Genomic DNA, 16,486 nt, shown 5'->3' with positions numbered 1-16,486 from the left:
TATTAGAGATGCAAACACTGACCCACGCAGAATTTCTAGCTTGTTCAAGATTCCACAGCTATTAGCAGAGCCAGGTCTCTTTTTAGGTCCGTGGGCTCCAGACCTGGGTCTCTGCTCACCACATTGCAACTAGCACTCACTAAAATTCGTTGCCTATAACAACCCATGTGTCATATGTTCCTAACATGAACGTTAGTCAAACGCACCCAGATCAATGTAGGTACAGAAAAAACATCTTTGAACCCCTAAACGTAATTCCCAATCCATTTTCAAAAGGCAAGTCAGGCCAGCAAAGGCAAGAACACACAAAGTGCCATTGAGGATGGTAAGATGGTTATGTCACTGCCACCTGGCTCACTTCCGCCTGGAGCTGCACTGTGATTCATTTGGCCATGTCACAGTGCACACTCCTTTGTTTTCAGGAACTTAGAGATCTCTTAAATAAGCACAGGGCATGTTTGTTAAAGATACTGATATGGCAAAGGAACAGTACACAAATCTGTGCCCTGGGAGGACATCCCACAGGTGAGGACTTGCAAGGTCTCCAACCGCATTCCTCTCTTATAGAGCCAGCAGAATGGGCCTTGGAAAGTCACCTTGTTGATACGGAGGAAGGACGTGCCAGGCACCATTCCTTCCTCCCTGCCATAGTTGATGTTTATGAATGTTCTTCTGGGCACGTGACCTAGAGTAACCCCGTGAAACTAGCACTGAAGCTTCCAGATGATGTGATAAGATTACAAATGCTGGCTGCTCAGGCAAGGTTAGACAAATAGCATATACATGGTAAAAACTGATAATGTGTGTTCACATATGTTTTATGTCATAGGCAGAGTTCATTCCTGCTGCAGAGTTGTCCTTGTCTAGAAAGATACCATTGGACACTCTGTTGCTGCTGCTGCTTTTCTCCTTCCATATCCACTGGGGTATCTAAAAACCTCCGGCCTGTGAGTCAGGAGACTGGGTGGGAGACAAGTTTCCAGCGCTCATAGTCATGTGGTCACGGACAAGGCAGTTTCCACCTCCCAGCCCTGCCTCCTTCACAGTGAAGTGGAGATAGTCGTGTTTATTCTTCCTACACAGGTAAGTGGGGCGAAGGTGGTAATGTGTGTGGAAGAGTGTTGACAATCTGAAGGAACTAATTTCTTTTCTGGAAATTGTTTTCATGTGATGTTTTTCAAATTATGAACATATGACATATTAGTTGTTATAGGCAAAACAGTTCAAAGACATATAGAGACAATTCTCACCATTATTAACTTCTAATCTTACCTTCCTGAGACATCCAAAGTCTAAACACAACTGTTCACAACGCTTTTACAAGCATATGCAGGCAAATATACACATAAACTGGGGTTTGGGTTTATTTCTTTTTATTGAAACAGGATCATACTATTGTAGGAGTTATTAAGAAATTATTTTTGGCAGATAGAGAGGAAAGGGAGTCCTTGGGAAGTTTTCATTCTTAACGCAGCTCTTAGAGCCAGGCTGGCAACATTTGATGTGCAAATACAGGCCATTAGAAACTGCGTCCACCCAAACATGATGATTCCTCCGCCTTCTTGTCCTTGCCCCACACGTTCCTGGCAATATGGCTGCCCCCTCATCTCCCCACATGTGTAGAACATCATGGCACCCTGCAACTGCATATTAAAAGGCTAGGGTGGGAGGGCCAGCTTTTTCACAGGCTACGTGAATGACATGCCTGGTCAAACCCATCCCCTGAGCCCTATGCAAATCAGACATCTCCTCATCCAGCCTCTATGTATACCTGGCTGGTTTCCACCTCACTTGGGTTCCCTGGAGCTCCCGTCCCTTTGTCTCTGTACAAGGGAGCATCTTCCTTCTTTCTTCTTTCTTGCCTATTAAACTCTCCACTCCTTAAAACCACTGCATGTGTGTCCTTGTTTTATCTAATTCAACCTGAGACAAGAGCCCTGGTGTTTCTCTGCTCATCGGAGCCGTATCAATATCAAACATGGCTCTGCAACTTGCTTTTTAATTTTATGATAAAGCACAAACATCTCTACAAATTTGTGGACATTAAACTTAGTTGTTGTTTCCTTAATTTCTTTATAAACAGGCACACACACACACACACGCCCCTGTGTGTGTATGTTAGTTACAAATGGAATCATTAAAAACAAAAATCTTTCCCTCCCCTCCTTGACTACCCCTAATTTCATTACCCTTCGCTATGTATCTTTCATACTTTCCTCCATGTTCATGTAATTATATAAAACATTTACATACACATACATTTCTTCAAGGTTTTTTAAAAAAATTATTTCAAAAATGGAATGGGACACATACTATGCTTATATTATTCAATGAAACCAAATGAAAACACCTATAATTTAACTGGATTGATGCGTGATTTTTAATACCTATTTATTATTTTATAGAGTGAAGGCTCATAAAATAATATATAGGCATTAAAAACATCCTTACCAGTTTTGTCTGATAAAGATATAACACCCAGCTTTCTCAAGGAAAGCCCTGACTGCTAGTGTTTGCTGATATCTGTGCCCTAAATATTCCCACCATGGCTAATTTCCAGCTACCAGTGTGATGGCTGGGTGGAGTCCAGCTGAGATGGGTTGTGTGCAGGATCTCTGGAGATAGCGCCAGCAAACTACTGGAAAGACGTTCCATATGAATTCAGGTTCTCTCTATTGATGAACACTTATTTTGTTTCTAGATTTTCTTCCTCCACTACAAAGGGTGATAGATTACAGCAACCTTATAACTACATACTTTAAATTGATTCCTTTATTTCTAACAGGTAGATTCCCCAGGAATGAGATTGTTGATTCATAAAAAATGCAGATTAAAAATAATTAATAAGTGCTGCCAGATTGTATTTCAAACAGCTTTCTTAAAAGGCGTTTATATATAGTTCAGATTTCTTTTTTTCATTTTTTTTTGAGACAGAGTTCCACTCTTTCGCCCAGGCTGGAGTGCAGTGGCGTAATCTCGGCTCACTGCAACCTCCGATTCCCAGGTTCAAGCGATTCTCTTGCCTCAGCTTCCCGAGTAGCTGGGATTATAGGTGCACACCACCACGCCCAGCTAATTTTTTTATGTTTTTGGTAGAGACAGGGTTTCATCATGTTGGCAAGACTGGGTCTTGAACTCCTGACCTCGTGATCCGCCTGCCTTGGCCTCCCAAAGTGCTAGGATTACAGGCTTGAGCCACTGCCCCCAGACGTCATGTTTGCACCTTACTGCTTCTTGTTTTCCCACCATTCTGTAGTTCAGATTTCTACCAGTAATGCAGGAGGACACTCTTTTCCCTGGCATTTCTGAGAGCAGTTGATAATAGATTTCTTTCGTAATTTTTGTCAGTGGATGGATTTTAAGTGGGAACTCATTGTTTATTGTTACTTATTTTCTGTTTCCCTGATCTCAATCACATCTAAACTTCTTTTCATGTTTTTGGTCATTTGGATTTGGCAGTTTAGATCTGTCAAAAGACAACATTACCACAAATGTAAAGATCTCATTTGGCTTCATTTGCAATTCTAGAATTGGGCAACACCTCACTCCATAAAACAAAATAATGTTCCAATGAATTGAGCAGAGGAGATTGGCTTTAGAGACAGAAAAATGGCTGAATAGAACAGAAACAGAGAACAAAAAGCAGATTGGCCACTTCAAAGTTACTTTCTTTTACAATGATGACAGAGAGACAAAACAGTAGAAAGATTCATTGGTTAACATCAGGTTACTTCAGGCTAAGAATTAAAGCAGAAAGAAGGTCATTATTATGCCAACTGAAGATTGGAACCACCTGTGTGGAGAATTGGCCGTTAACTCTTCCTCCTAATTTCCTGGAAGGTCAGAAAACAACTTACTATCATTTTACCTTGGTCTCATGGAACCTTAGCATGAGTGATTCTAGTTGGATTTTAGTCTGGTCTGGTGGGGCTAGTGCAGGAGCTTAGTCCTAAACAGCGCCCTCCTATACTTTCTACTTCACAGTTCCTCTTTTGGTTAAGTGCTCACCTAGGCGAGAATCTGACCAAGATGCAGGACATTGGCGCTGGTCTCAGTTACCATGATTCTGGGTTTCCAGTTTCAACACACCCTTCATAGGCTACAGTGTCCTTGTGATCATGCATCTCTCTGCATTTCCATCATTTAGATGAAGAAAGAATATTTGATGTTTGACAGATGTTTGTATACAAACATTTAAAACTTTTTGAGAAGATACAGCACACCAGGGAGACTACTTTTATAAGTATTAGGAGGATATTACGATTATCAGGTTGTACCAAGTGTTTGGAGTATGCTGCCTAGGCAGGGTCCCCATGAACTGAGCCAATTAAAATAGAATAAATCTAAGAATGAACCAGAGAAGGAATCTATTCGTTTGAACCAAGTCACCTGTCTGCTAACTTTTTGCAACTGAATCACTACAATACCCAATGTATTCATCTGTGTACGACAAAAACTGTCAGCAACTATACAGATTCCTCCCTGTTCAGTTAGTAGGTAGCAGTTTATCATCTAGCACCTCAGGAAAGGCTTAAATTAAAGCAGAGAGTGTTAACTCTATAAAAGACACCACTATAATTTGAACAAACAGTTGTGTTAGAGATGCTGCTAAAATACCCACTAAATGAACTAAAGGATTTCTTAGGTCCTGTAAAGATTTGGGTTTAACATGACATATTCACTACTCCTCCAAGTTACTCACCAATCCACCAAAACCCACTGATCTTGAAATCTTAACTACAGCATCACCCTGCCAAGTAAACGAGGTGGGCAGAAGTAAGAAAACTTTAGGAGTAAGAGCCTAATTACACTGGGGGTCTTGCTCTGGCAGTCTTGGGAAAAGCTGTCCACAGAATGAAGTCAGCAGCTTCTTATTCTGGTTTGTAGTTTGAATGTCTTTGGTTTATGGCACTGGATGTTTCTGTGAACCCTCTGTGTAGGCTCACACACCAGGCATGAAACTTAGCCCTTGAAATTTACACTGAGTTGTCCAGCTTATAAGGCTTCAGAAACACAGCAGTTCCCATTCTTCATGGAGAGCTGTAGCCAGAGATCAGAGAAAACTAGAATTCACAATCCAGTCTGGTCTCCAGGTAGATAATGAGAAATTGAAAACAATAAGCAGGACTAGTATCTATAACAGGTGTACTATAGTTTTCTTTTAAAAATAATTTTTTAATCCACAATCATCTCATTTCTACCAAGGATAATCATGGTAAGACAAATATGTGTGTAAAATAAGTTTAGTCTCCAACTTGGCCTAGTTATTTGCATAAGTGCACCAAGAATAACCACATTGGCTTCCTTTAAATTTGCTTTGCTGGAAATTTTAATAAGGAATCTTAGATTGGACTTTTAAAACCTCTCAGTGCTAGGAGTCCAAACCAAGGCAAACGTCATCCTTTGCTTGTAGTATCTAATAGCTTGAGGTTCCTGGGCCTGCCAGAAAGTGACAACTTTTTACTCCTTCACTGTAAGGCTGGGAACACTTGACACCAGGCATTTTATGCATCTTCTCAAATATGATGTTCCAATCAAGGTCCTAGTAGTATAACCAGTATTTCCAATTGTATCTTGTTACAAAGAAAGCAATTCTTAATAAACTCATGCAAATAATCATACTGACTTAAAAATAAGAATACTTGTGAATACTTTCCAAATTTTGGAGGGATCAGGTAGAGAGGAAAGCACCTATCTCAATTTTTTTTTTTTTTTTTTACCAATGTATACTTTACCAAATTCTTGTAAACTGTAGATAGCTTAAAAGAAAAAAAAAGTTGTTTGCTTAAATCTGGAAGATAAAACATTACAAGAACCAGAAATGTTTCAAATAAAAAAGCTGTAAAAACCCAGAATTCTTTTTTATCAGTTCATTCTGTCTGATGTAATTAATTTTTGGTCTGTTTGATCTTGGCTGGCAGTTTCACAAACCCATCAATTATTTCATTAGTTTTAGAAATTCTTACCAAGCCCAGTGGTATCTCAAAAGCATCAGAAACCTGTACTGGTCAGAATTCTTTTTGTCCTTTCCATGCATTTCCTTGAAGACACAACAGTTTAGAATTATAGTTGCTTGCAAAGAGCTCTCAGAAAAAGCATCAGAATAAGCCAGTTTAACTATGGACAACAAGACTTAAAATGGTCAAAAAACCTCATCAGGTTTTAAACTGCAACTTTCATTATTACAAGAGTTCATAATGACGCAATTGACAGGTAAATTTGTTATTTCTGTGGTGCACAACATTTTAGCATAATAACCAACATTATGACTGATAATACTTATGCCAAGACATATTTTGGAACACATGTTAATGACATACCCGTATAAATACAACTCAAAGAAAATTAGACATCATTTCTTATTTTGATGTTTCCCATGTACTTTAACACATCAAATAAGCCCAACTGGTGTAATATCTCTCTTTTATGGATGCTTTCAGACGTTCCAGGGCCCTCTGGGGTATCCCAAAGTTAGTTCAAGGTCAAAAAGACTTAATATAAAAACTTTGCAATTTGATTTTAGAAAGTGTCAAAATAGAGGTTAACATTATTTGATCAAAACAGGATCGTAGGTCACTGTGAAATACTAGTCATTCCTTTAACCAGAGTGATAGTAAAAGATTTCAATAGAAGTCACACATTTGCAAAACAACATCAACAAACCTTTAACTCAGTTTTCTTAAGTAATCAAACACTTAATGAAGACAGTATAGAGCACAGAAAATTATTTTGATAAAACACAAAAATCTCCCTTTCTCCTACTCACTGGTTCCTTCCTGCCTCGTTTCTATTTCCTTCCTAAATCTATATTTTGAAACAACCTTTAAATAACCTCTGAATTAGATGAAATTATTCTTTTCTTCCAAAAAACCCAAACAAACTACGGCGTATCCTTATGTTTTCCTTATAACGTTCCTCAACAAAAACACATGTCGCTTTCTTTGTACGCTTGGCATACAGAATTCTTTCCCATTTTTAGTAATTTTAATTGCATATATTAATTCAATTTTTAAATATTCGGCAATTATGAAGCAGCATTTTGTAAACTCTCACCATTTCATAATATCTGCTTCTTCATAACACAATTTTTCAGTGTGAAGCAGAGCATATTTACTAACAGATCTAAACACATTTTGTTTTTCTGTATAATTGAAGAAACCAAAAAATAAACTTATGCTCAGCAATTTGTGTTTCAGTATTTTATCTTGCTTAGAAATGATTCAGACGTTTCGTGAATATCTATTACCTAATCATGACACCACTTAAAATTAAGTTACTGAAAAAGAAACAATGAAAAGTTCATTTGTAAACTTTTAACCCGTTTACATTCACCTAATTTACTCATTCTTAACAATTATGTTTAAATTGGTCGTGAAACAAAGCTAGCCACCACCTCAAGTTATTTCTCAGCGAGTCAAGGGGACCTGCTCTGTGCCATGGTTTAGAGAAGACACAGACAGCCTGCGTCACACACCACCTCCCTGGGGCCAGCAGCAGCCCAGTGCAGGGTCTGTACCACAGTCTCACAGCCTGGCTGGTCAATGTCCTGGAACTGTTTCCTATAGAGGGAACAAAGGAAGCCACAATAGACTCTTGTCTTTTCCTTTGCTCCCAAAACTGCTTCAGTTTGGTGTCACCAAGTAACCTTGCTAGGGCGTAGGGAGGTGGTCAGATTCAGGCAAGAACTCACCAGCTACTCTGGTGCCAAGCACGCTGATCCAGGTTCTGGAAGCACCAGTGAACACAACACGATCCCTTCTAAAGGTATGTGAATATTCCGGAGGGGAAAGACACAGTCAACAGTAAGCACAATAAATGTTAACTGATGGTTATACAACATTGTGGACGTACTTAACCACCACTGAATCACATACTTAAATGTGGCTAACATGGTAACTTTTACGTTACATATATTCTGTCAAAATAAAATAAATCAAAATAGTTTTTTTTTAAGAAAGTTGTATAGTCTGTTTAGTCTGTTTGAAGGTGATAAGTCCTATAGAAAAGGACCGGCATAGCAAGATGAGGGAGATGGGACTTGGTGAGGGGAATCGGAAAAGGATTTCTACCATTTAGCCTTCTACAATGTCAAAAATTTTTTTTTTTTTTTTCCTGAGACAGAGTCTCACTCTGTCACCCAGGCTAGAGTGCAGTGGTGCCATCTTGGCTCATTGCAACCTCTGCCTCCTGGGTTCAAGCAATTCTCGTGCCTCAACCTCCCAAGTAGCTGGGATTACAGGTGCCCACCACCACACCTGGCTACTTTTTGTATTTTTAGTAGAGATGGGGTTTCACCATATTGGACAAGCTGGTCTCAAACTCCAGACCTCAGGTGATCTGCCCACCTCGGCCTCCCAAAGTGCTGGGATTATAGGTGTGAGCCACTGCACCCAGCCGGATGTCAAGGAGAATTTCTAAGACCTTGAGAGGAACTTTTGAGGATGGAAAACAATAGCTTAGGGTTATATTGTTACCTCATTTAATATTATATCAATTTATCAAATTTATAAATTAAAAAATATCTCATTCATTGGGCTTTGAAGTTTAAGTTACGGATCTTTCAATTCTGTCTTAAAAAATAGTAAATTTTAATAATGATTACCAAAAGACATTTGCAATTTAATTAATTAAATTTCCTTAATGGGTCTGGGGGATTCTAAACTGTGGTGTCATGGCAGATTGAATATTTTAATCTGAAGGCATGTGGGAAACAGCGAGCACAGGAAGGCCTCTCTGATCCTCCCCAGCCCTTCTCCCCTGCAGCAGAAAATCCTGGATTTTCTGACCTTCCCCTGAGGCAGGTCATAAGATTGTCATTCAAGAGGTGCATTTCCTCTACCTGGAGGGGTGCTCCTGTCACAGGGAAGAATCTGAACAAACATGCCTTGCTAAGTTCCCTCCAGTTTATGACACTTAGCTCATACCCACTTTGTACTATCACATTTCTCCATGCTTCATCAAACCTGGCATAAAAACATCTAAAGCTGACTGTTTCTTTGGGTCTTCATTTTCTTGTGAAGTCTCCTATTTAGTGTAAAACTTATATTACACTGTGAGAGATGGGAAAGTTCTTCAAAGTTTATATCTTAGACTACATTATAAGGAATTACAATCTCTTGCTCTATGGTCATTATCTGCTATTAGCATAAACATATGCCTATGTATATGTATTATCTAAATCAGCGACATCTTAGATCAGCTACTTGACTCACTCCGGCATGTCTGTACAGAACTGGGCTAGCTCCAAACCCTGGTGCATGTCATTCCTTATTTGGAAACCCTCCTGACCTTCTCCTGACTAACTTCTTCCTTGTCTTCTTTCCCCCTTATCCATTCAGGAAATTTTCAAGTGTTTAGCCAGTCGGGTCAAGCATAGAATATGAGGTCCCGTTCTGGCCAATGGAAACTGGACACAGCAGTAGGGGGATTGTGTCAGGTTATGAAAGTTATAAATGTCCCTGTCTCCTTTGTTCAGGTGTGCTCTCATGGCAAGACTGCCATCGAGTTGCACCCTTTCTGCAGAAAGTAAACTAGCCTTGCTGAGTGATCCATTGTCTCAATGTGGATTCTTCCCTATGTTATAAACCTGTTTCCAACATACACATATTTGCATGTGTGTCTTTTGTTATAGGGGCTACAGCCATGGACCTAAGATAGGTAGAAGAAATAATATTTTTTCTTCCCTCCACTCTTAAACATCTAGTTTCTTCCTTAGTACTCCAAGCAGACTAACAAAGATTTCCCAAAAATTCAAGTAATTTTTATAAATATGATTAAGTTAAACTTGTAATGACTCATAAATTATCTTTGACATTCCAACATTGTTTACTACTTTCTTTTATAATTTTCAGCTTAAAATTTTAAGTCAAAATCAATCTCTCGATTACATATCAAATTGGAATTACAAGGCTAATCTGTCAGTTGCTCCAGCTTACCAATTTCTCTCTTTTTTTTGAGACAGAGTCTGCTCTGTTGCCCATGCTGGAGTGCAATGGTGCAATCTTGGCTCACTGCAACCTCCACCTCCAAGGTTCCAATGATTCTCCTGCCTCAACCTCTCAAGTAACTGGGATTACAGGTGTGCACCCAACTAAATTTTTATATTTTCAGTACAGATGGGATGGGGTTTCTTCATGTTGGTCAGGCTAGTCTTGAACCCCTGACCTCTAATGATCCATACCTTGGCCTCCAAAAGTTCTGGGATTACAGGTATGAGCCACTGCAACTGGCCCCAACAGATCTCACATTTCTCTTAAACATGACAAGTAGTATAAAAGCCATTATTCCCCCACTTATATATAAAGAGATGGGTTGGATTTCCTTCGCCATCTGAATCTTTAATTTTAGCTTTTTTGAAGTTGTGCATCACTTACCTTCGAAGGAGACAGCTATGTGCAGCAAGCTGGGGTTTCCATCTTGGGAAGGTGAGGTTAGGCATTCTTTAGAGATTTTTGGCCAGAGAATAGGATTTGATTCCTGCCCAAGATGTTGGTGTGACATCATGAACTGTAATTGGAACTCTGAGTTTTACAACAGATTTACCTAATTCTTCCTTCTGATTTCAACTTTTACCTCCTCTCTGGGTGTGGACAAATTCATTCGTTGTTTGGCTGATTTTACATTGCTTTGAAAGATGTTTTAATTTCTTTGGCTCTCTTAAGACATTTTACTGTATTCTTGTCTGGGTCTAAAGAACCTTTAAGACTATTAGCCTCTCGGTCATACCTTAATGATTTTTTTGTAACTTCTTAACTTTATTCCCTAATTTGGTCAAAGAATGCCAGATTCTTTTCATATTTCCCATCTTGCAGGTGTGTGACTCCTACAACTATTTAAAAAGCATCCATCAAAGCGGAGAGAGATCCAAGATGGCTGACCACTAGCAGCTCGGGATTGTAGCTCCCAGTGAAAGTGCAGAGAACGAGAGGACACCACACTTTCAGATGAATTTTTGTTGCTCACGGACCAGGAGATTCCCAGCAGAGGAGCCCCACGGGTCGCCAGCGTGACTCTTGTGGCCGGCGCGGTGGTTTTGCTGGCACCTCAGCGTGGCAGTTCTTGGTGCAGAGTGAGCAGGACTGGGTCTCCTTTTGGCTGATTCCCGGGCAGAAAAGCACCATCAATCTTAACACTGCTGTTTTGGCCGGCACAGTGGATTGCTCAGATTTCGGCGCTGGGAATCAACAAGTTGGACATCCACTCAGAAACCTAATTTGAAAGTCGGAAATCACAAAGATGACAGGTGGATAAATTTACAATGATGAGAAGAAACCAGCATAAAAAGGCTGAGAATACCCAAAATCAGAATGCCTCTCCCTCTACAGGGGATCACAGTTCCTCATCAGCAATGGAACAAGCCCTGATGGAGAACGAGTGCGTTCCATTAACAGAAGTAGGCTTCAGAGGGTGGATGATAAGAAACTTCTGTGAATTAAAAGAACTTGTTCTAACCCAATGCAAAGAAACTAAGAACTTTGAAAAAAGGTTTGATGAAATGCTAACGAGAATAGACAATTTGGAGAGGAATATAGGTGAATTAATGGAGCTGAAAAATACAACACAAGAACTTCACGACGTATGCACAAGTTTTAACAGTCGAATTGATCAAGCAGAAGAAAGGATATCAGAGTTCGAAGACCAACAATGAAATAAAATGAGAAGTCAAGATTAGAGAAAAAAGGATAAAAAAGAATGAGCAAAGTCTCCAAGAAATATGGAACTATGTGAAAAGATCTAATCTATGTTTGATTGGTGTACCTGAATGTGACAAAGAGAATGAATCCAAGTTGGAAAACACTCTTCAGGAGATTATTCAGGAAAACTTTCCCAACCTACTAAGTAAGGCAGGACAATATTCAACTCCAGGTAATACAGAGAACACCACAAAGATATTCCTCGAGAAGACCAACCCCAAGGCACATAATCGTCAGATTCATTAGGGTTGAAATGAAGGAGAAAATACTAAGGGCAGCCAGAGAGAAAGGTCAGGTTACCCACAAAGGGAAACCTATCAGACTTACAGCAGATCTCTCAGCAGAAACCCTACAAGCCAGAAAAGAGTGGGGGCCAATATTCAACATCCTTAAAGAAAAGAACTTTCAACCCAGAATTTCATATCCAGCCAAACTGAGCTTCAAAAGCGAAGGAAAAATAAAATCTTTTGCAAACAAGCAAGTACTTAGAGATTTCACCATCACCAGACCTGCTTTGCAGAAGCTTCTGAAAGAAGCACTATACATATAAAGGAGCAACCAGTATCAGCCTTTCCAAAAATATATCCAGCTAGCATCAAATGGCAGTATTAAACTCATATATATTATTAACTGGATAAAAAGCCGAAACCCATCGGTACGCTGTATCCAGACCCATCTCACATGCAACGATACATAAAGACTCAAAACAAAGGGACAGAGGAAGATTTACCAACCAAAAGGAAAGCAAACATAAATAAATAAATAAATAAAAAGCAGGAGTTGCAATTCTCACCTCTGATAAAATAGACTTAAAAGCAACAAAGATCAAAAGAGGCAAAGAAGGACATTACATAATGGTAAAAGGATCAATGCAACAAGAAGAGCTAACAATCCTATATATACACGTACCCAATACAGGAGCACACAGATACATAAGACAAGTTCTTAATGACTTATAAAGAGACTTAGCCTCCCACACAATAATAGTGGGAGACTGTAACATCACATTATCAATATTAGACTGATCAACGAGATAGAAAATTAACAAGCATATCCAGGACTTGAACTCAGACCCGGAACAAGTAAACTTAATAAACATTTATAGAACTCTCCACTTCAAATACACAAAACATACATTCTTATCAGTACCATATCATACCTATTCCAAAAGTGACTACATAATTGCAAGTAAATCACTCCTCAATAATTGCATAGCATTTTATAGGTTTAAATGAAATATTGGTTGACTGCTTGTTTGTTATTTTCTTCCCTTATTCCTTCCTGTCTCCATTGTTAAGCACAATTATTGGCATAAAAGAGGTTTTCAATTCCCATTTTTAGACTGCATTCTAGCCCGGACAATAAAGCAATATTCCCGTTCTCTCTCCCTCTTTCTCTTCCTTTTTCTTCCTCTTCTTCATTCTTTTTTTCTTTTTCTCTTTCTTCCTTTTTTTTCTCTTCAAAAAAAAGCATCCAATTGGATGCCTAGTATCTCTCATGTTTTTGACTTTATGGTCATGTTGGAAAGGAAAGATTTCTCTTCCTCATCCATCCTTAGGCTAATGTCTGAGATGCCTATAACAAAAAACTGATTAATAAGAGAAATGCATATAAATTTATTGAATATAAATTTTACATAACAAGGGAGACTTTTGGAAATGAAGACTCAGAGACATAGGTAAACCAGTGTATTTTTCATGATAGGTTTGATGAAGAAGTGGACAGTTGTGAAGTGTGATTGGATTAAAAAATGATTTAATGGTAATGAATGGGGAGGAATTTAGCAAAGTCTGTTTGTTAGATTCTTCTCTGTGACCCTGTGTCTTTAGAGATAAGGATGTTCCTTTCCTCTGGGTAAAGAAAGGACACCTCTCAAATGAGGGTCTTAAGATCTGCTTCAGGGGAAAACGATGGGAGAAAGTCAGAGAGTGACCTCCCTAGGTTTTATCACCTGCTTCAGGGGAGAAGAAAATGGAGAGAAGAGGGTGGCCTTCTTGCCTCTGCTGTTTTCTCAAATGCCACGGTGTTGAAAGCAGTTTGGGAGGGTCTCCAAGGATTATAGAAATTTAATCAACTTGAGCAATCAGCCTGTTTTAGAGCCTCCTGCCCTGAAGCCTGTTTTTCCCCAAACTCTCTGTGGAATGAGGTCATTTTGTTGGTTTCAACCAGCTCCTGACAGATCCCATCAACTGACAGATGAAAGCAAGTGACCTTTTCTCATTATAGTGATGAAGTCTCCACCCCTGAGGAGCTACAGTTTCATCACCATAATGTGTGACCTATGCACTGGCCTGATGACTCACTGTCCCTGCACCGCTGAGATCCCTCCTCTACATGTGCACCCTCTCCCCTCTCTATCACCCCATAAAGCCCTCCTGTCACTTTCCCTTGGGGAGACACTGCTTTGAAGAGTACTCCCAGTGTCCTTACTTGAGCCAAGTAATAAAACTCCTATTGATAAAGAACTGTCTTCTCATGGAGAGTAGTTTGCTATTTGCCTGGTATTTTTTGAGAAATAGTGCCATATTTTGGGGTAGCATGCCCTGGACACTATGTTAGTGTTGTGAATGATGGCATTCACAACACCAACATGATACTAATGACAAGGGGAAAAGCTTTGTTAGTCTTGAGGGGTTCTGTCTTTTAAAAATTACTTAATATTTAATTCGATAATACATGTGCATGTTTGAATATTTAAAATTAGAAAAGAACAAAGAGTGAAAGGGAACTCTCCCTCTGTCCTCTGTTCCCAGCCTCCCATGGCTCTTTCCTGGAGGCATTGTTATCATAATTTGCATTTCTTTCTAGGGATTTTCTGCATTTATAGGAATATATAGGTGTGCACATACACATGCAGCCCCCTTAATATCCTAAGTATACACGTAACTGAAATGCAGGTTAGTAGGTTGCTGATTGCAGAGCCCAATTAATAAGAGTGAAGTGTGGTATAAAGAAACTGATTTATTTACAAAGCTAGCTTAGGGGAAGAAGCACAGGTGTCCCGTCTTTAAATGTACTGCTTCACTTTTGGAGCAGAAAGTGGCAGGCAAGGCAAAGGAGCTTGTATGTTAGCTCCAGGGCCTTACTTACCATGCAGTCAAGGTGGTGACTGTTGGTGCCTTTGTGGGCAAGCCTAGGCCAAAAACAACTCAGGTGGGAGGGAGTTACATATCTCTCTCGAGGCAGTCTCCTGGTGGGAGAGTTTCATAGAAATAAGCTGTTATCTCTCAAGGCGACCTCCTGATGGGTGAGAGTTCTGTAGCGAGTTTACTTTGGTCTGTAAATCAACTATTAACTCTGGAGGAGTTAGATGAACTTACCCTGTGGGGAGTATCTGATGAAGGGAGAAGTAAAAGTCTATATTTGCATTTCTAAAGGGCCAAGGAGGAAGTGGGGAGCAGAGGGAATGAGAAAGGGAGAGAGAGAGAGAGAGAATAAACTCTCTCTTAGAAAAATGGGAGACTCAGTTACAATCTCCCACTGCCAAATTTCATTCCATTTCTGTGGGATTTGGGTGGCATATTCACTCTGGCTACTTCCTGCTGAAAGGGGGTGTAGTCATTGGGCATCAGAGTGGAATCCATCTACTTTGAGTTGGAAATATTCATGAGTACCTGGACTTACATATGATGTTTGTTGAAGCAATATGGTATGCATTCTTGAGAGTCTCTGGGAAAACCAGTCTTGTGTTCTCATAGAGAGAGCATAACAGCAGTAAACTACACAATGGAGGGATATGCTTATCCCTTCAATCAGGGTCAATGTTATCAGCAGCTTTTGCCACCAGGATGGTCCTGACTAGGCCAGGATGCTAACTCCTGATGACAATGTGGGTCAGACATAGCTTTGATTCGTTGGTGTAGGTTTCACAGAGCTATCTGAGACATTTCCTGAATTTTTAATTATGCAGATTCTCCACAGCCAATTCTAACCAGATGCGATGACAGGTTGGCTAAGTATATATATTTAACAGGCTAAAGAAGGAGCTATGAATACTCATGAAAGTGGTCTAAGCCCTGTCTGGTTCTTGAGAATGAACCAGCTTAGTTAAATAGCTGTGTCTCATCCAGGAAGTAGCACTGCAGGTGGGTTAGGCCTCTGCATGTGATGAAGACAAATAGATTTTGAATAATGGGCATTTCTATAGAAACAGAGGAAAAACTAAAGTTAATGTTGGGTACAATTTATCCAGATGTTAGACTCAAAGCATCTTTAGGTAGACAGGAGGAGGGTAGTGCCAGTCTGACATGATTTTCTCACCTTTACTACAAGGAATAATGTAGTAGTAATTTCATTGAGTCCAGATCAGAAAAATGGAAGAAAATTTTGAAAGTGTTAATTTGAGATTTGTAGCCCAGAAAGAATTCAGGATTCATTCAAAATTGCAAAAAGATAAAAATACAAAAACAGTGAACAAGGCTAGGATCTGACACATATTTTTTCTCTCTCCAGGATCCATTTTTACTAAAGACAAATTATAGTAGAACAAATTTATTTGAAAAATATATTTTAATCTCATTATACTCGGCCTGAGTTTTTGCATTAAGTGTAGCAAGAATAATTATTTGCCATATAGGCTTTTTAAAAAATTGGCTTTGCTGAAACTTTGTTCCATAGGAATCTCAGATTAGACTTTCTAAAGTCTTGAGCCCCACCACAGATTTATCTGTGCCTACAAATATCTGTATGGATTGAGTGATTTCCTCTCCTTGAGGTCCTGGGTTAACATGAGGCTCCTGGGCCCATCAGAAAGTGGTATTCTTTACTTACCACAGGTCAGGAAACCTTGTACA

The 16,486-nt window shown here is 39.4% G+C and overlaps 1 long non-coding RNA gene across 1 annotated transcript; it reads left to right on the top strand.

Moving 5' to 3' along the window:
- The first annotated feature begins 818 nt into the window (after window positions 1-818).
- Window positions 819-15,093, top strand: LOC135268794 (uncharacterized). Its single transcript, XR_010337140.1, has 3 exons — window positions 819-1,083; window positions 9,962-10,078; window positions 10,812-15,093. It is a non-coding gene; the product is annotated as an uncharacterized LOC135268794 (long non-coding RNA).
- The last annotated feature ends 1,393 nt before the right edge of the window (window positions 15,094-16,486 follow it).

Source organism: Aotus nancymaae, unplaced genomic scaffold, assembly GCF_030222135.1.
Source record: "Aotus nancymaae isolate 86718 unplaced genomic scaffold, 86718_ANA_hifiasm-v0.15.2.pri h1tg000043l, whole genome shotgun sequence".
NCBI classification, from domain to species: domain Eukaryota; kingdom Metazoa; phylum Chordata; class Mammalia; order Primates; family Aotidae; genus Aotus; species Aotus nancymaae.
This window is presented reverse-complemented; position numbering and strand designations above follow the sequence as displayed.